The sequence below is a fragment of the Mirounga angustirostris genome, unplaced genomic scaffold (genome assembly GCF_029215605.1).
Source record: "Mirounga angustirostris isolate CCGP_5_RB_7025 unplaced genomic scaffold, mMirAng1.0.hap1 SCAF_12, whole genome shotgun sequence".
Classification (NCBI taxonomy): Eukaryota; Metazoa; Chordata; class Mammalia; order Carnivora; family Phocidae; genus Mirounga; species Mirounga angustirostris.
Window position 1 is genome coordinate 88,040,132 of NW_026991720.1, and position 18,817 is coordinate 88,058,948.

General features: G+C 45.3%; 1 long non-coding RNA gene across 5 annotated transcripts in view; it reads left to right on the forward strand.

Moving 5' to 3' along the window:
• Positions 1-18,817, forward strand: part of LOC135362126 (uncharacterized) — a 211,587-nt gene that overhangs the window by 13,658 nt on the left and 179,112 nt on the right. Inside the window, exons 2-3 of one of the 5 annotated variants that reach the window (XR_010406590.1) lie at positions 6,522-6,790; positions 7,811-7,862. The exons of 3 other annotated variants lie outside the window; for them this stretch is intronic. This is a non-coding gene — a long non-coding RNA (uncharacterized LOC135362126). Of the gene's footprint in view, positions 1-6,521; positions 7,863-18,817 lie in introns of all 5 variants that reach the window. One more of the 5 variants, XR_010406589.1, reaches the window with a different exon arrangement.

Consider the following 18,817-nt stretch of genomic DNA (forward strand, 5'->3'; position numbering starts at 1 on the left):
TGGTAAGGAAACACTAGGCAGTTGCTGAATCAGAGGAAGAGATCATTCCAGGATGCAATTAAGCCCAGCACGGGCGCCCCCTTTTAATCAGATCCCTCACTCTCTGTGGGGCTCACCCTTTGGCCTAGACTTTATTGAGCCACTGGATTAAAGGCATGAGAGCTGAGTCTCATTTTGTTCCATGTTTAATCTTAGAGAAGCCATTTATTCCTTTTACCAATTTTCAGGACGAGTCCTAGGAAGTGTTAAGAATCGGGTGTGAATCGTGATTACTAATGTTATATGGTTCTTTTGCAGTTTGCAAAGCACATTTATATGCATTGTTGCATTTCGTCTTTCGCACCAGTCCACATCATCATTATAGTATTGTCACAGTTTTGCGCCTGGGGAAACCGAAGCTTGAAGAGATTTTGTGACTGGTCTAAAATCATAGAGAAAGGGATGGTTCTAAACTCAGGTTTTTTCCCCCAAGGCCTGTTGTTCCACCATTCACAGTGATTGAGGAGATGCCAATTGTCCACCACTCCTAATTTTATTAATAATAATAGTGGCAATAGTGACTGACACCTGGGATGGTCACATGAAGCCAGGTACATCTCATTTCATCCTCATTCCAATCTATGCTATAGATTTTATAACTTAATTTACAGTTGAGTAAACTGAGGCTCGGAGAGTTTAGGTATGTTATCCCAGGTGCATAGCTAGAAAGTGATAGAGACGGGATTCAAATCAAGGCCTGTTTGATTCCCCAGCTCTTAACCACGCACGTTCAAGGCCTGTTTGATTCCCCAGCTCTTAACCACGCTCGCTACTATGACCCTGCTATATCCTTTGGCTGCTCTTTCAAGGTTTCCACCCCCTTCCAAATGTCTGATTTAACAGAGCAGAAGCACACAGAGTGCTTGCAAGGTCAGAGAACAGACTATAGGCTATAGGAGGACATGGAATGGACCATGGGTCTTCCAGGACTTATTCCAGTGGGAGACATAACTGACCTGTGGAGCAAAGTTGTAACAACAGATGCTTTAGTCGGGGGGCAGGCATGGAGCTCGTTGGGGGTACAGGGAAAATGGGACTGACCAACCCACACTGAGGCATTAAGTCCCTCCCAAGGGACTCACTATGGATCCTCTAGCCTGAATCATTCACTTTTTAATAGCAGGATGGGGTGCTTAACCCCCAGGCATCCTTTACTAATAACGCCCTATGGCAAGGCAGAAGGGCACTGTCATCAGCTGGGTGTGAAGGTAGCAGCCCGTTCTGAACACGGCAGCATGGACCCAGGACTGTAAGACCCCCTGCTTGGTTACAGATGCTCCAGAGCTGAGTACATCCTAAAAGATAAACTTTGAGGTAAAGGCCATAATACACTTAAGTGCTACTTGGGGTTTGGCTTCGGTTAAAAACAATCAAATGTCCCCAGCCACCTTTTCAAGATATTTAGCTCCTTTCCTCCCTGAACGATCCTGGCAGACGGGTGTGGGAAGTTGGTGAGAGAAGGTCTGGGAACAAGACAATTTGTCCAAATCCATGAAAAGAAACCCTTTGGAGATTTGGAGGAGGTGGGAGAATCCATGTGTCTTCCGTCTTCCACCATTCCCTGGGAAGAAGTAGAGCAATTTTTCTCTCTGTCGAGGCTCATGGGTCTCAGCCCTGGCTACACATTAGCATCAGCTGGGGGACTTTTTCGATCTACCCATGCCTGGGACCTACCACCCCCAAATCTCCGGGGGTGTGGCCTAGGTACTGTAATTTTTATAAGCTCCCCAGAGGATATTACTGCTCTAGAATTCCACAATCAGAAACAAAAGAACTGACACAGCATCCAATTAAACTTTCTACCATTCTGGTGCGTTCGGAAGGGAAACAGTCATTATAGGTTACTTTTAAAGAGGGGAAGAGAGGCAGAGAGCGGAGAAGCAATTTGTCAGGACAGAGGGCTGGTGAGGGCAGGGGTGAGGTAGGAGGAGCCTCCTTTTCTTTTCCTCTCACACATCCTTTCTTCTGGTAGTATATTACAATATCAGTAGTCCTGAAGGCTTAGCTTTCTATGTTCCCAGGCAGGAGGTCTCTACTCCTTCCCTGGAGTGACCTTTCCAATGAGAACTATACCACTGTTTTAATGTGTTTCCTGGTAAGGAAAACCTACATCTTTCTTTTCTAAACCTCAGCTCTTTGCAAGCCCAGGCTGCGGGTCACGAGACGCCTGCATCTCTTTAGGAGCCAGGGACCAGGTTTAGGGCATTCTGGACAGAGTGGAACATGTGCACATGCAGTGAAAACGCATTCAGACCTACCCTGGTCTCAGCTTTCCATGCAGCTGTAAACCCAGCATGTCTGCTACTGAACCTACAACAGCTAATTCTTTTAGGGCACAGAGCTAAATCTCCCAGGGGGCCTGGCCTGGAGCTGCTGCCTGAATTGCTGCCTGCTTAAAGGTGAACTCCTGTTTCTTGATTTAACTGGGTCAGTTCTGTTGTTTATTTCTGCCATTCAGTTTCAGGGCCGAGCTGGCTTCTGCGGGAGGGCAATTGACAGAGGGTGCGGGCTCTAAGTGACTGGGCAGGTGCTCAGTAACCCTCTGTGAGTATTATTTAATTTTGTTCCTCCCCCAGCCTCATGGTGTATGCATGAGTTGTTATGTGACCGAGTTCTATTTTTAACTGCCAACATGCTCTGTTCCACTGGAATCATGTTCTTTAGACACTGCATTATGCAAGCTGGCTCCAGAGTTTGCCAGGAGTGCTCAACTAAACTGTGACAATTCCCAGCCCTAGTCACTGAAACCCCCACAGTGACGCAAACAGCAGGCTTTCTTGCTGCAGAATAGAGTTGCAGTTGTGTCCGGCGCTACCTGATGAGAAAGCCACATCTGGCCACTTTGATCAGCTTCTCTCATCTTGTCTCCTGCCTAATCCCAGAATAAATCCTGTGGGTCTTGGGGAGAGGGCATTCACAAGGCTGCTGGTGAAGAAGATGAAACTTGAAACAAATCGTAATGAGGCGCAAGCAATGTAATGCTCATTGTAACGTATCTCCTCGGGTTGCAAGCAGGAGAGGAGAAACCGTGGTTTAGGTGGAGGGCATCCTGTGGAGAAGCCGCTGTCATGGAGGTGTTCCCGTTGAGTCCTTCATTATCCTAGAGGGAGTACGTTAGATAAGTCCATTGGTGGGCTCCTGGGTTGTTTTCTCAGGGTAATCAGAGAGAAGTGGCCCTTGAGAGTTGGTTTCTATTGCTTACCACCAAAGAACCCTGACTGATACTAACATTCTCCCCGCAGAGACTGCTGGCTCTGCCCCTTCTCTAGGTCATCTTGAATAAGCCGGTCCTCCGGTCCTCCAGAAGAAGTCAGAGGGAAAACCCCAGGCTCTGCGCAATTCTCAAAAGCCACAAGGGCCACCTTGTGCACAGCTGCCTCCCCGGCAGAACAGACCTTGAACCTAGTAGGTGCTTAGTAAATGTTTGTGGCCTGAAAGAAGATATGGGGTGGACCACAGAATTGTTAGGGAAGACTGAGAACCAGTTTCAGGAAAGGGGAAGAATGAAGCATCTCTGGAGGGGTTTAGGTAGCAGGACTGAGGTCCCTGACAGTTTCCTTGGGACATTGCTGCTGAAATGAATGATCTCCAGCTACTCTTATATTTTTGAGTGTATATACCCATGCATCAAAATCGAGAGGGAGAGTGTATTAGAGTTTTCCAGAGAAAAACAGGACAAATAGAATATACACAGAAAGGGGAGAGGGAGAGAGAGGGAGGGGGAAATTATGATAAGGCATTGGCTCACACAATTATGGAGGCTAGCAAGTGCAATCTACAGGGTGGGTTGGAGTTGGAGACCCAGGAAGAGCTGATGTTTCGCTTCAAGGGCCATCAGGCAGAAAGAACTGACGTTGCAGATGAAGCCCAAAGGCAGTCTGCTGGGTAATTCTCCCCTACTCAGGGGAGGGTTGGTCTTTTTGTTAGATTCAGACCTTCAACAGATTGGGCAAGCACCATCCACATACGATTAAAATGTTAATCTGGTCCAAAAATACCTTTGCAGAAACTCCCAGAATAATGTTTGACCAAATGGCTGGGCATCCCAGAGCCCAGTAGATGCATTAAATTAACCATCACAAAGAGGAGGGGGAAGAGAGGGAGAGCACATCTGGCCTAGTTTGATTCATAGGACCATCCCTTTGGCCAGTAGAAGGCAGGTTGTTTTGCTGGGCAATTCCAGAGACTTTGCACAATGGAGCAGAACTTATTTCCCAAAGGGAAAGTGGGGAGCTATTACCAGGAGAAAGGGGAGTGGATACTGAGAAGCCACAAGACAAACAGCTGGCTCTTCTTTAAGGAGTCTTACTTCATCACTTGCTTCTGTGTGGGTTAACAGCAAAACACATCTCTCTGCTTTGACTGCCTCTTTCAGCTCCTCTTCTCTGTGTGAAAGGGAGAGCAGCTGGGATGGGGAAAGGATTTCTGTCCCTTTGCTCCTTTACCTCCAGTCATGAGTAGATTCAACTATTTGAGAGTAGACCATCAGCTCCAGACCCTTACTCTTAAAGGTTTGTTCTAATGCTTCAGTGTTCAAATGCTGGGTCTGAAAAGGCTCCCCAAACTGTAAAAGGTGCTCACAAGACAGCTCTGCCCCAGAAGAGTTTGAATCTATTGTATTCTGGGTATTTTCCTTCTTTTCCATTTTTTACCTAATACAGGTGTCATGTAGCTGTGACTGCTGCTAACCCATGCAGTACCTTTGTGGAATTAGAAAGGCACCCATTCCTTGATGTTTTATATCCACTGGTCAGAAATTGTCATAATGGACTGATTTTGTTAGAACATGATGCTGCTATATACCAGAATATTGTCATAATAAGTCTAACATGCATACAATGTCAATGATGCCTCCCTGGGTATGGCATTCTTGTGCAGTGTACAACATGTCCACCCATATATGGCAGGCCTGAATAATCAAGGGAGAGGTAGACCACCAGAGGCCAGGAAAGCACAATTTGTTCAGTGCTTTTGTGAAAGCTGTGTGTTTGTGTGTGTGTGTGTGTGTGTGCGTACGGGGGTGGGATATTCCTTTTCCTTGGTTTTGACCAATAACTGAGCTGCTGACCAGATACAAGATAGAATTATGAATCTAAGACTCCTCTAGCATAGCAAGGACACCATACTCCCCCCAAAAAATGCCTGTAAGGAATTAGGGCCTTCTGCTTTCCTCCCAGGAGGGTTCCTGGGAGACATACATAGCTCAGACCAGACCAGCAGGGAGAGTCCATGGACAGCTATTGGCACTCAAGGGCACATCCTCTGTGATAACCTTTTCAGAGGTTTGTAAACCTGACTTCTGATTTACATGAATGGACTGACTCATTGCAAATTCCATGGATTCATGGTGGGGTAGACAAGATCAATAGTCCAAAATGAAAACAGGTAAGATAAAAATGAAAGAAATTCTAATGTGGTTCTACTCTCTATATCTTAAAGGATATTACACATATGCCTGAAATAGGCATAGCCCACTTTATGGACCACTGACCTAGAACATGTTACCCCCCCCTTACAACACCTGTGCAGACAAGGCTGATTTAAAATCCTGCCCCTGAGCCTGAAGTCATAATTATACTTACAACACAGTGGTCTCTAGGGTGGGGGTTGGCAAGCTATGAACCTCAGGCCATATTCAGGCCTGCTGCCCGTTTTTATAAATAAAGTTTTATTGGGACACAGCCATAACTCACTTGTTTATGTATTGTCCATGGCTGCTTTCATAATCCAATGGCCAGAAGTGAGTAACTGCCACAGAGACCATTCTGTCTGCAAAGTCTAAAGTACTTATCCGACCTTTTACGAATATGAAATCCAACCCAGGCTCTGGGCGGTCGGTCAGTCTTGGTTCTTTCCTGTTGGAAATGAAGGGTAAAACTGGTTTGCCATCCCTGCTCTAGAGTTAGGCTAGTGTTTGGAGAATAGTTCACTGTGCTAAGGAGGCCGAGTTAGGCCTTGCTTTCTTTCCTGGGTATCTAATCTTTGCTAGCTTCGTTAAAAATCTATTCCAGGGCGCCTGGGTGGCTCAGATGGTTAAGCATCTGCCTTCGGCTCAGGTCATGATCTCAGGGTCCTGGGGTCGAGTCCCGCATCGGGTCCCCTGCTCAGTGCAGAGCCTGCTTCTCCCTCTCCCTCTGCCACTCCCTCTGCTTGTGCTCTTCTGTCTCTCTCTCTGTCAAATAAATAAATAAAATCTTAAAAAAAAAAAATCTAATCCATCGGCCACAGGGCGCAGAGAAGCAAGTGTGGATGAAACGGGTCACCTAAAGCCCACGTCCCGCACAGTACGGTCAGCAGCGTCCACTGCCCCGCCAGTGCCTCCGGGACTTGCCTCCAGGTGGCTGGGTGTCCTTCTGCGCCCCGTTAACACCAACAGCCCCCCTAGAGGGCTGCAAAAGAGGTGCACATCGCCAAAGGGGCGTGGGAATCTGGGTCGAAGGGTTTGGATTCCTCAGGAGGATTTTTCTTTTTTTTGATTTCAGGTTTGAGGTGGCAGATGGAGCCGGAACTGAAACGGCTTGTTTCTGCTGGTCCCGACAATTCCCGACTCTAACGACACTCCCTTATCCTTCCTCTTTGGCTTCGGCCCTTGGAAGTAGGAAGGGAGAAAAGGAGTCCGAGCTGCGAAAGGAGGGGAGGAGAAAAGGCGGGCAGAATGACGGCGGAATTATGTTCTGAAATTCTGCGAGTGTTTAAATTCACCGACGTGCTTGAATTCGCAGCTTGATCGAGTGCCCCCGTCTCCCATCAGGTTCGGGCAACCGTCACAAACGGTGGGCGGGCAGCCCGAGCCCTTCCTGGCGGGCTGAGCGGGGGTCAGGGGGGAACCGGCGGTTGGACGCCGCCCTCGGCTCGCCCGGGCCCGCCCCCCTCGCGCCGGCGCCGAGCCTGCCCCCCACCCCCAGCTGCGCGCGGGGCCGGCCGGGGAGAGGGAAACGCCGCCACCGGCTCCGGGCCACGCGGCCGCGGTCTGGCCCCGTCGAGCGGGCTGCGGCAGGAAGAAGGCAGGCGGGGCCCTCTCTCGCGGCCCTGTGGCTTCGGCTCGCCGCCTGGCGGCTCCGAAGGCCCGGCGCGTGGCGGGCACCCTGAGGCGCCGGCAGCGGCAAGGCGTCCCCCCAGCTTCGCGGGGAAGACGCGAGGAGAGCCGGAGCAGACGAGGGAACCCCGGGGCGCTGCGCTTCCCCACGGGGCCTCCGGCGGGCGCACACCTGAGTACCAGGTCGCGGTCGGGGGGGATGCCCCGCTCCAGCGAGCTCAAGGCTGCCCGCCCGCGCTTTTCTTGTCTTCGTTTTTGTTTATCTCTGCACCCCTTTGGTGGGAACTGGTGCTTTCCCGTTCCAGAAGGTTCTGTGGAACTGTTAATCATGCGGCTTTGGCTTTCTGGCCACAGAGGTGGTCCCTGTTGGGCGAGAAAGCTCTTAGATGCCCTGCGTGTGTGTCAAAAAGGCCAAATCCTCATGGCTCTGTGCTGGCGACCATGCGTCAGGGTTGTTGATGTGGCCGGTAACCTCGTGAGACAAGCTGCTGTCTCCCCCGGACGAAGAGCAGGCTTGCTTGCTATAAAAGCAGCGGATCCCCCCCAAGCTCCGTGTACTTGCGCTGTGGTGTGCACACGCTGTGTGTGGGGTGTCCTTCTGGGTTACGCTGTCTGGCTGCTCCCATGAGACTCGGGGTGAGGAGGACCCACGCAAAGACGCTGATGTTCCTGCCGGGTGCTGTGCTGTGAACAGTAAAAATCGCTCGTCTCTGACCTATCCCTTCTCTTCGGCAGCTTGCAAGAAACAGCCACGGGCCAGCTTACTAGCTTGAAAGTAGGGTAAAATGTAAGTACAAACAGAGTGGACATTTGGTTTCCATAAATGGACCCAAACAGGGCTTCTGTGAAGCCCTTTTTAGGGATTGATGTGAATCGTGGAGAGAAAGTAGTGTGCATTTCCCCAAGTTTGCCAATTGTGTAGACAGTGATCTGGCAGCTATAAATGTAGGGGTTTGATTCATACTTTATAAATGTAGTTGCTGCACCAGTTACCCAGAACCCCTCTCTTTAGGGCTTTGGCCTGGTGTCAGTTATAAATATTAACCTGGATTCAAATACTAATCTGCTGTGCGCTCTCCCTCTCCCAATTTAGCTCTCATCTGCACCTGTTGGTGATGAAAACCACTCCCCTTCTCACTTTTTCCGGTCAGCTGGAGAAGTGTGTTTGGGTGCAGGTGAATTTCTCTCCCTCAGTTCTGAGAGCAAGCTGACCAAAGCGTAAAGGTGGATGCCACAGTAGAGCTAACATTTTTGTAGCCTGGGGCCTGGATAGCCTAGGGTATATGTCCCCAGGCACTGAAACTGCTGTGGCATTGAACTTGTGTCTGAATGGCTCAGCACCTGCCTCTGCCAGGACACTTGCTATGCGCCCCTTGTAGCCATGTACCCGACTTGCAGGTGAACTCTGTAAGCCCATTGGATGCATTGCCTGGGTAGTGCCACTAGATGGGTCTCTAACTATTTAATTGCCAGCAGTATGGGTTTGGGGTGGTGGTTTTTACTTCAGAACTCGGGTCCTAGGCTTTCTATAATTGAGATTTCAGTACTGTATGGAAAAACTCCGGGGGTTCATTTGAGATGACCTGACTCACATTTGTATGTAGAGACAACTATAAAAATCTAGATTTTGTTGGTGAGGGTGTCTTTTAGTAAATTGTTTACCCAGGGGTGGAGTGAGTCCTGTTGCACTTCACTTGCTCAGGAGAGTGTCTTTTTGTACTTTGTGCAAGAGTACCACATGTCCTAATGCTGGCTCTGGTTTGGGGCCACCAGGAAAAGGCCAAGAGAATCACAGAAGTCTCATGCTTCTCCCCTGCCACCCCCCCACCCCCTTCCAATCACTGAATCAACACCAGCAACTACTCACCTTGAGATTCATTGTTAGGTGAGAGAAAATGAAAACCTCACCTTGCTTCCTGGGTTCTGTTACTCACAGCTGAATGAAATGCCTTACTGAATGAGAAAATTAAGGAAAAGCTCTAAGTGAAGGGAAACAGGAGAAACTTCTGTCCTGGGTTGAGGTCCAGACCCATTGTCTTATTCTGTGCCCCTGAGCCAGTCACTCTACCCCCAAGTCTCAATGTCAAGGCAGGACAACTGTGCTCTGAATCCTCCTACCCCACCCCACGTTGTGATGTCCACTTTGTATGTTCTGCCTTGGATTCTAGGCCCTGAGTATAATAAGGACACGAGATTTTTCACCCTCCTTCACGGAGTTTACAGGCTGGGGGAATAAGAATTACCTCTATGGTAGGATGGGCACATTTCCAGAAAGAGCTTATTAGCTTATTTCATGGACGCTAGAGCTCAGGGTCTGATGACAACTCACCACTCCCTTCGCAGCAAGGCCAATGGAAATTCACAGACACTTAAACCTACTATTTCATTTCAAAGGACACCTTCTCCCCAGGCAAACATGGGGGAAAGGAGTCCTCCCTGATAACAATGAGGGATTTCAGGCCAGATATTTTATTTTTTCCTGCATTGTTTTTTTTATTATTATGTTAATCACCATACATTACATCATTAGTTTCTGATGTAGTGTTCCATGATTCATTGTGTATAGCACCCAGTGCTCCATTCAGTATGTGCCCTCTTTAATACCCATCACCAGGCTAACCCATACCCCCACCCCCACCCCCTCTAGAACCCTCAGTTTGTATCTCAGAGTCCATAGTCTCTCATAGTTCATATCCCCCTCCGATTTCCCCCCCTTCATTTTTCCTTTCCTACTATCTTCTTCTTTTTTTTTTTTAACATATAATGTATTATTTGTTTCAGAGGTAGAGGTCTGTGATTCAACAGTCTTACACAATTCACAGTGCCCACCATAGCACATACCCTCCCCAATGTCTATCATCCAGCCGCCCCATCCCTCCCACCCCCCACCACTCCAGCAACCCTCAGTTTGTTTCCTGAGATTAAGAATTCCTCATATCAGTAAGATCATATGATACATGTCTTTCTCTGATTGACTTATTTCGCTCAGCATAATACCCTCCAGTTCCATCCATGTTGTTGCAAATGGCAAGATTTCATTCCTTTTGATGGCTGCATAATATTCCATCATATATATATATACCACATCTTTATCCATTCATCTGTTGATGGACATCTTGGCTCTTTCTACAGTTTGGCTATTGTGGACATTGCTGCTATAAACATCGGGGTGCACGTACCCCTTCGGATCCCTACATTTGTATCTTTGGGGTAAATACCCAGTAGTGCAATTGCTGGGTCGTATGGTAGCTCTATTTTCAACTTTTTGAGGAACCTCCATACTGTTTTCCAGAGTGGCTGCACCAGCATGCATTCCCACCAACACTATAGGAGGGTTCCCCTTTCTCCGCATCCCTGCCAACATCTGTCATTTCCTGACTTGTTAATTTTAGCCATTCTGACTGATGTGAGATGGTATCTCATCGAGGTTGTGATTTGGATTTCCCTGATGCCGAGCGATGTTGAACACTTTTTCATGTGTCTGTTGGCCATTTGGATGTCTTTTTGGAAAAATGTCTGTTCATGTCTTCTGCCCATTTCTTGATTGGATCATTTGTTCTTTGGGTGTTGAGTTTGATGAGTTCTTTATAGATTTTGGATACTAGCCCTTTATCTGATATGTCATTTGCAAATATCTTCTCCCATTCTGTCGGTTGTCTTTTGGTTTTGTTTGACGTTTCCTTTGCTGTGCAGAAGGTTTTTATCTTGATGAAGTCCCAATAGTTCATTTTTGTCCTTGCTTCCCTTGTCTTTGGCGATGTTTCTAGGAAGAAGTTGCTGTGGCTGAGGTCGAAGAGGCTGCTGCATGTGTTCTCCCTTAGGATTTTGATGGACTCCTGTCTCACATTGAGATCTTTCAACCATTTGGAGTCTATTTTTGTGTGTGGGGTAAGGAAATGGTCCAGTTTCATTCTTCTGCATGTGGCTGTCCAATTTTCCTAGCACCATTTGTTGAAGAGACTGTCTTTTTTCCATTGGACATTCTTTCCTGCTTTGTCAAAGATTAGTTGACCATAGAGTTGAGGGTCCATTTCTGGGCTCTCTGTTCTGTTCCACTGATCTATGTGTCTGTTTTTGTGCCAGTACCATACTGTCTTGATGATGACAGCTTTGTAAAAGAGCTGGAAGTCCAGAATTGTGATGCCGCCAGCTTTGCTTTTCTTTTTCAACATTCCTCTGGCTATTCGGGGTCTTTTCTGGTTCCATACAAATTTTAGAATTATTTGTTCCATTTCTTTGAAAAAAGTGGATGGGGATTGCATTGAATGTGTAGATTGCTCTAGGTAGCATTGACATCTTCACAATATTTGTTCTTCTAATCCATGAGCATGGAACGTTTTTCCATTTCTTTGTGTCTTCCTCAATTTCTTTCATGAGTATTTTAGTTTTCTGAGTACAGATCCTTTGCCTTTTTGGTTAGATTTATTCCTAGGTATCTTATCCCTATACTCTGAAGAGTTTTGATCAGGAAAGGATGCTGTACTTTGTCAAATGCTTTTTCTGCGTCTATTGAGAGGATCATATGATTCTTGTTCTTTCTTTTGTTAATGTATTGTACCACGTTGATTAATTTGCGGATGTTGAACCAACCTTGCAGCCCAGGGATAAATCCTGCTTGGTCGTGGTGAATAATCCTTTTAATGTACTGTTGGATCCTATTGGCTAGTATTTTGGTGAGAATTTTTGCATCCATGTTCATCAAGGATATTGGTCTGTAATTCTCCTTTTTGATGGGGTCTTTGTCTGGTTTTGGGATCAAGGTAATGGTGGCCTCATAAAATGAGTTTGGAAGGTTTCCTTCCATTTCTATTTTTTGGAACAGTTTCAGAAGAATAGGTATTAATTCTTCTTGAAATGTTTGGTAGAATTCCCCTGGGAAGCCATCTGGCCCTGGGCTTTTGTTTGTTGGGAGATTTTTGATGACTGCTTCAATTTCCTTAGTGGTTATAGGTCTGTTCAGGTTTTCTGTTTCTTCCTGGTTCAGTTTTGGTAGTGGATACATCTCTAGGAATGCATCCATTTCTTCCAGGTTATCTAATTTGCTGGCATAGAGTTGCTCATAATATGTTCTTATAATTGTTTGTATTTCTTTGGTGTTGGTTGTGATCTCTCCTCTTTCATTCATGATTTTGTTGATATGGGTCATTTCTCTTTTCTTTTTGATAAGTCTGGCCAGGGGTTTATCAATCTTATTCATTCTTTCGAAGAACCAGCTCCTAGTTCCGTTGATCTGTTCTACTGTTCTTTTGGTTTCTATTTCATTGATTTCTGCTCTGATCTTTATTATTTCTCTGCTCCTGCTGGGTTTAGGCTTTATTTGCTGCTCTTTCTCCAGCTCCTTTAGGTGTAGGGTTAGGTTGTGTACTTGAGACCTTTCTTGTTTCTTGGGAAAGGCTTGTATTGCTATATACTTTCCTCTTAGGACTGCTTTTGCTGCATCCCAAAGATTTTGAACAGTTGTGTTTTCATTTTCATTGGTTTCCATGAATTTTTTATTTTTATTTTATTTATTTATTTTTAAAGATTTTATTTATTCATGAGAGAGAGAGAGGGAGGCAGAGGGAGAAGCAGGCTCCCCGCTGAGCAGGGAGCCCGATGTGGGACTTGATCCCAGGACCCTGAGGTCATGACCTGAGCTGAAGGCAGATGCTTAACCATCTGAGCCACCCAGGCACCCTCCATGAATTTTTTAAATTCTTCTTTAATTTCCTGGTTGACCCATTCATTCTTTAGTAGGATGCTCTCTAGCCTCCACGTATTTGAGTTCTTTCCGACTTTCCTCTTGTGATTGAGTTCTAGCTTCAAAGCATTGTGGTCTGAAAATATGCAGGGAATGATCCCAATCTTTTGGTACCAGTTGAGACCTGATTTGTGACCTAGGATGTGATCTATTCTGGAGAATGTTCCATGGGCACTAGAGAAGAATGTGTATTCTGTTGCTTTGGGATGGAATGTTCTGAATATATTTGTGAAGTCCATTTGGGATCCAGTGTGTCATTTAAAGTCTTTATTTCCTTGTTGATCTTTTGCTTAGATGATCTGTCCATTTCAGTGAGGGGAGTGTTAAAGTTCCCCACTATTATTGTATTGTTGTCGATGTGTTTCTTTGCTTTTGTTATTAATTGGCTTGTATAATTGACTGCTCCCATGTGAGGGGCATAGATATTTCCAATTGTTAGATCTTCTTGTTGGACAGACCCTTTAAGTAAGATATAGTGTCCTTCCTCATCTCTTTGGTTTAAAATCTAATTTGTCTGATACAAGGATTGCCACCCCAGCTTTCTTTTGGTGTCCATTAGCATGGTAAATGGTTTTCCACCCCCTCACTTTCAATCTGGGGGTGTCTTTGGGTCTAAAATGAGTCTCTTGCAGACAGCATATCGATGGGTCTTGTTTTTTTATCCAATCTGATAGCCTGTGTCTTTTGATTGGGGCATTTAGTCCATTTACATTCAAGGTAACTATTGAAAGATACGAATTTAGTGCCATTGTGTTGCTTGTAAGGTGACTGTTACTGTATATTGTCTGTGTTCCTTTCTGATCTATGTTGCTTTTAGAGTCTCTCTTTGCTTAGAGGACCTCTTTCAAGATTTCTTGTAGGGCTGGTTTTGTGTTTGCAAATTCCTTTAGTTTTTGTTTGTCCTGGAAGCTTTTTATCTCTCCTTCTATTTTCAACGACAGCCTAGCTGGATATAGTATTCTTGGCTGCATATTTTTCGTTTAGTGCTCTGAAGATATCATGCCAGTCCTTTCTGGCCTGCCAGGTCTCTGTGGATAGGTCTGTTGCCTATCTAATGTTTCTACCATTGTAGGTTCAGATCTCTTCTCCCGAGCTGCTTTCAGGATTTTCTCTTTGTCTCTGAGACTCGTAAGTTTTACTATTAGATGTCAGGGTGTTGACCTATTTTTATTGCTTTTGAGAGGGATTCTCTGTGCCTCCTGGAATTTGATGCCTGTTTCCTTCCCCAAATTAGGGAAGTTCGCTGCTATAATTTGCTCCAATATAACTTCTGCCCCTCTCTCTCTTTCTTCTTCTGGGATCCCAATTATTCTAATATTGTTTCATCTTATGGTATCACTTATCTCTCGAATTCTGCCCTCGTGATCCAGTAGTTGTTTATCTTTTTGTCAGCTTCTTTATTTTCCATCATTTGGTCTTCTATATCACTGATTCTCTCTTCTGCTTCATTTATCCTAGCAGTCAGAGCCTCTATTTTTGATTGCACCTTATTAACAGCCTTTTTGATTTCCACTTGGTTAGATTTTAGTTTTTATTTCTCCAGAAAGGGTTTCTCTAATATCTTCCATGCTTTTTTCATGCCAGCTAGTATCTTTAAAATCGTCATTGTGAAGTCTAGTTCCGACATCCTACTAATGTCCGTATTGAGTAAGTCCCTGACAGTAGGTACTGCCTCTTGTTCTTTTTGTTGAGGTGATTTTTTCCATCTTGTCATTTTGTCCAGAGGAGAATAGATGAATGAGAGAACAAAATGCTAACAGGGTAACAACGACCCCAGAAAAATATTCACTAAACAGATCAGAAGAGACCTGAAACTGGGGGAAAAGAAGGGAAAGAAAGAAAAAACAAAAAGATGAAAAAAAAAAGATAAAAAGAATATGATCAAATATGATCAGGCTGGTGAATAGATCCCTGCCACACCCTAGATTTTGGGCATATTTTGGTCTGTTAGAAGAAAGTGCCTCCCAAAATTTTAATGAAAGAAAAGCTTATATATGTACAAAAATAAGGGTAAATACGATGAAGGGAGGGAATATGACTGTAAAGATGAAAATTATAAAAGATTTTATAAAAGGAATTGATAAGAAGTTGGTTGAAAAAAGAAAGAAGAGGAATAAAAAAATAAAGGGAGAGAATGTGATCAGGCAGGAGACTAGAACAAAGCCATACACTAGAGATCTAGGGTATATTTTGGTCTGTTAGAAGAAACTGTATCCAAAAATTTTAAAGAGAGAATAACATATATATATATATATATATATCCCAAAATAAGGTTAACTACTATGAAGGGATAGAACATGACTCTAAGAATGAAAAATAAAAAATTTTTAAAAAAAGGATTGATATGATGTTGGTTGAAAAAGGGGAAAAAAATTAAAAGAAAAAGAAAAAAGAAAATTAAAAAATTAACTTTGAAAGACTAAAGAATCATGGGAAAAAAACCCATGACTTTTATGTGCAGTATTCCCCTAGCACTGGAGTTCTGCTGTTCTCATTGATAGGTAAACTTGGTCTTGGCCGGCTGTTCTCGCTGATCTTCTGGGGGAGGGGCCTGTTGCCGTGGTTCCCAAATGTCTTTGCCAGAGGCGGAATTGCCCTGCCCTTGCCCGGTCCGGGCTAAGTAATCTGCTCAGGTTTGCTCTCGGGAGCTTTTGTTCCCTGCAAGCTTTGGAGGAGGAGAGTGAAAATGGCGGTCCCCAATCTCCGCCCCGAAGGAGCCCAGAACTCGGGGCCCCACTCCTCAGTGCGCCCCCAGAGAAAAGCAGTCAGTCACTCCCGTCTCCCCAGTCTCTGGCCGCACTCTGTGCTCACCGGGCCCATGACCCAGTGTTTCTATCTCTGGCACCCGACCCCGTGTGGAGTCTCCAAACCCAGCAGATCCCTGTTGTGTGCTCCCGCACCACTCCTCCCTGGGGGAGGAAGGTGAGTCTCCCCGGATCTGCCGCTTGTTGGGTCCCTGCTGGAGGAGCAGTGGCTGAGTGTGCTGTGGATCACGGTCAATGGCCACCCCGAGCTGAGAGCCCGCGCCTGGGCTCCGCCTCTGCAGCCGGCTTCCCTGCTCCGATACCTGGGAGCTCTGCCACACTCAGGCACGCCCGGTCTTTCTGTGACCCCGAGGGTCCTGAGACCACACTGTCCCGCGAGGGTTCCACGCCCCGCTTAGCCACTGGAGCGACGTTCCTCAGCAGAGCAGACTTTTAAAAGTTCCGACTTTGTGCCCGGAGGCTCTATCACTTGCCAGAAGCGGCCGACGGAGGCCCCTCCCCCGCCGTCTATCCTCCCGAATATCGCCTCGGATTGACTTCTCCGCATGTCCTACCTTCCAGAAAGTGGTCGCTTTTCTGTTCAGAGAGTTGCTGCTATTCTTTTCTTCCATCTCCTGTTGAGTTCGTAGGTGTTCAGAATGGTTTGATCCCTATCCAACTGAATTCCTGAGACCAGACGAAATCCAGGTCTCCTACTCCTCTGCCATTTTGCTCCTCCTCCCTCCCTGCAGATTGTTTTTGACATATATTTGAACTCTTGTGAATTCTAACACCCATATAGAAAAATATATTAACTATAATGTATACTTAAACTTTTTAAAATATAAAATAAGCCTGGGATCGAGCCCTGCGTCGGGCTCCCTGCTCAGCAGGGAGTCTGCTTCTCCCTCTCCTTCTGCCCACCCCGCCCCCACTTGTGATTTCTCTCTCTCTCACATAAAATCTTAAAAAAATTTCAAACATAAATAAATAAAATAAATAAAAGAACACCCACATACCTACCACTAAATCAATAATTATTAACAATTTGGCATATTTGCTCTTTTATCCATATCTATCATCTGTTTTGTGGGTGTGAATTGTATGAAAACAGCAGTTGTGAGGACACTTACTTTTAAATATTTTGAGATAAATCTACGAAGAAGAGGGATATTTTACTCTTTAATCACCCTGATCTAGAAAATTAATATATAATATTTAATCCATAGTCAAATTTCCCCAGTTGATCCAAAAATGTCTTTTATGGCTAGTTTTTTGAAATCTGGACCCACTTAAAGTTTATACATCACAATTGGTTGTATCTTTTGTCTCTTGTTTTCATGACCCTGACCTTTTAAAAAGGCTAGGCCAGTTGTCTCGAAGCCTCTCATTCTGCATTTGTCTGTGTCTTCTTGGTGTTTCACGTGCTCTCTGATATGTCCTGTAAACTGGAAGTTAGGGCTAACGCCTCATTAGGTTAGTCTTGTGGTTTTTAACTCCTGTCTGTTGGATTTCTAATGAGATTGAACCCTTTTTCATATACTTGCCATTTGGCTTTCTTCTCTGATGTGCCTATTCAAGTAGCTTGCCTATTTTTCTACTCTTGTCTATTTTTCTTATTGATTTGTAGTTTTGTTTTTTATTCTAGATATGTGTGGAAATGTGTTTTCCCACTCTGTGGTTTGCCTTTTTACTCTTGTGAAGATGCTTTGAGTAGAACTTCTTAAATTTAATGTCTGATTTATCAATGTTTCTATGACTTGTTACAGGAAACTTTCTTGAGCTAAGGTCAAAAAGATATTCTTCTAGATTAGATCCAGTTATGAAAGGCAACTGAAGGGGATAAAATTCTCCTGGAAGAGTTTCTGTGTATGGTGTGAAGCCCAGGCCAGGTTTCATTTCCTCCCCACAAAACTATTAAAAAGAGTGTCCTTTCCCGAGTGTCCACAGTGCTACCTGCACCATAAGCCAAGGATCCCTGTGTGTGAGTCTGTTTGGAAGATCTCCATTCTGTCCATTGGTTTATTTTGCTGTCATCAGACCAAAACATTTTCTTAGTCACTGTAGCTTTGTACTGAGTGTTGAAATCCAGCTGTACAAGTTTTCCTCTGTATTACTGCAAGGATGACTTGACTAAGATTTTGACATTTTGTGTAAGGACTGACTCAAACCTGGAGCTTCCCTTTTGAAATGAGTGTTATGGGGTTATAATTCTTTTCCGGGCTGTGTTCTTGGAAGTGACTTGCCAGCTTTGCAGTTGCTCCTTCCCAGGGGCTTTCCCATCCATGGCTTAAAGTCTGATTTGGGCCCATGGAAGTCTGATATTTGGAATCCCTATATTTGTTACATTCTGTTTCTTGGAACAGCCTGAAATGTAGCAATTGAATCTGAAATAGCTTATGACTTTTCTAAGAGAAATCACCTGATATTTGGAAATGGGTGACGGAGAGGCTGTTTTGACCCCTCCTTTGGGGACTGCACCCAGGAGAGAGAATGAACTCTGGAGTCCGATTCTTGGGTTCAGGTTTGGGGTAAACCATTTGCTAGCCTGTATCACTTACCAGCCATGGGACCCTGGGCAAGTTAGTGAACCTCCTTGGCCTCAGTTTCCTTATCAGTAAAATGGGCTCTTAGTAGCTACATCATGGGTGTTGATAGGGATTAAACAAGATCATATGTGAAAAGGGCCTGGCATCGAATAAGTACTTGGTAAATGTTAGCCATTATTATTCTTGAGAGGAGTTCCTCTTCCCTTCAAGGGCTTTGAGGCTCACCAAGGAGAATGACAAAAACAACATTCCTTTTGCATTTCTGAGCTGCAGGAGGCTTTACTCCTTGCAAACTCTACAGGGTGTTCCTAATATTGTCACCTGCCCCTCAGCAGTGTGAAGGAAAAACAATTGATTTGTGTCCTTGGCTGAAAATCACTCAACAGCAGTTTTAAATCCGCCTTCGCCTACTCACTGGTGGAGAGGGGTTTGTACCATCCTGTGGACCTCTCTCAGGGCAGGGGTGTGTTCACACAGCCCCAAGGAGAGTTGGGTTCTTAGGGCTGCTATACATCACAGGGAGAAACCTATGGTTTGTTAGTTGAGGAACCAAAATGAAAGAGCCCAGTGTATTGGAGCCAGGAGTTGATGCCTGTAATAGACCGGGAAGCGCCCAGAGAGGGGGTTGCCTTCAGAGCACACCGGATGGGGTGAAGGCCTGGGGAAGAGTAGTGTGATGTGGTCTTGGGAAAGTTGAGGGGTTGGGGTG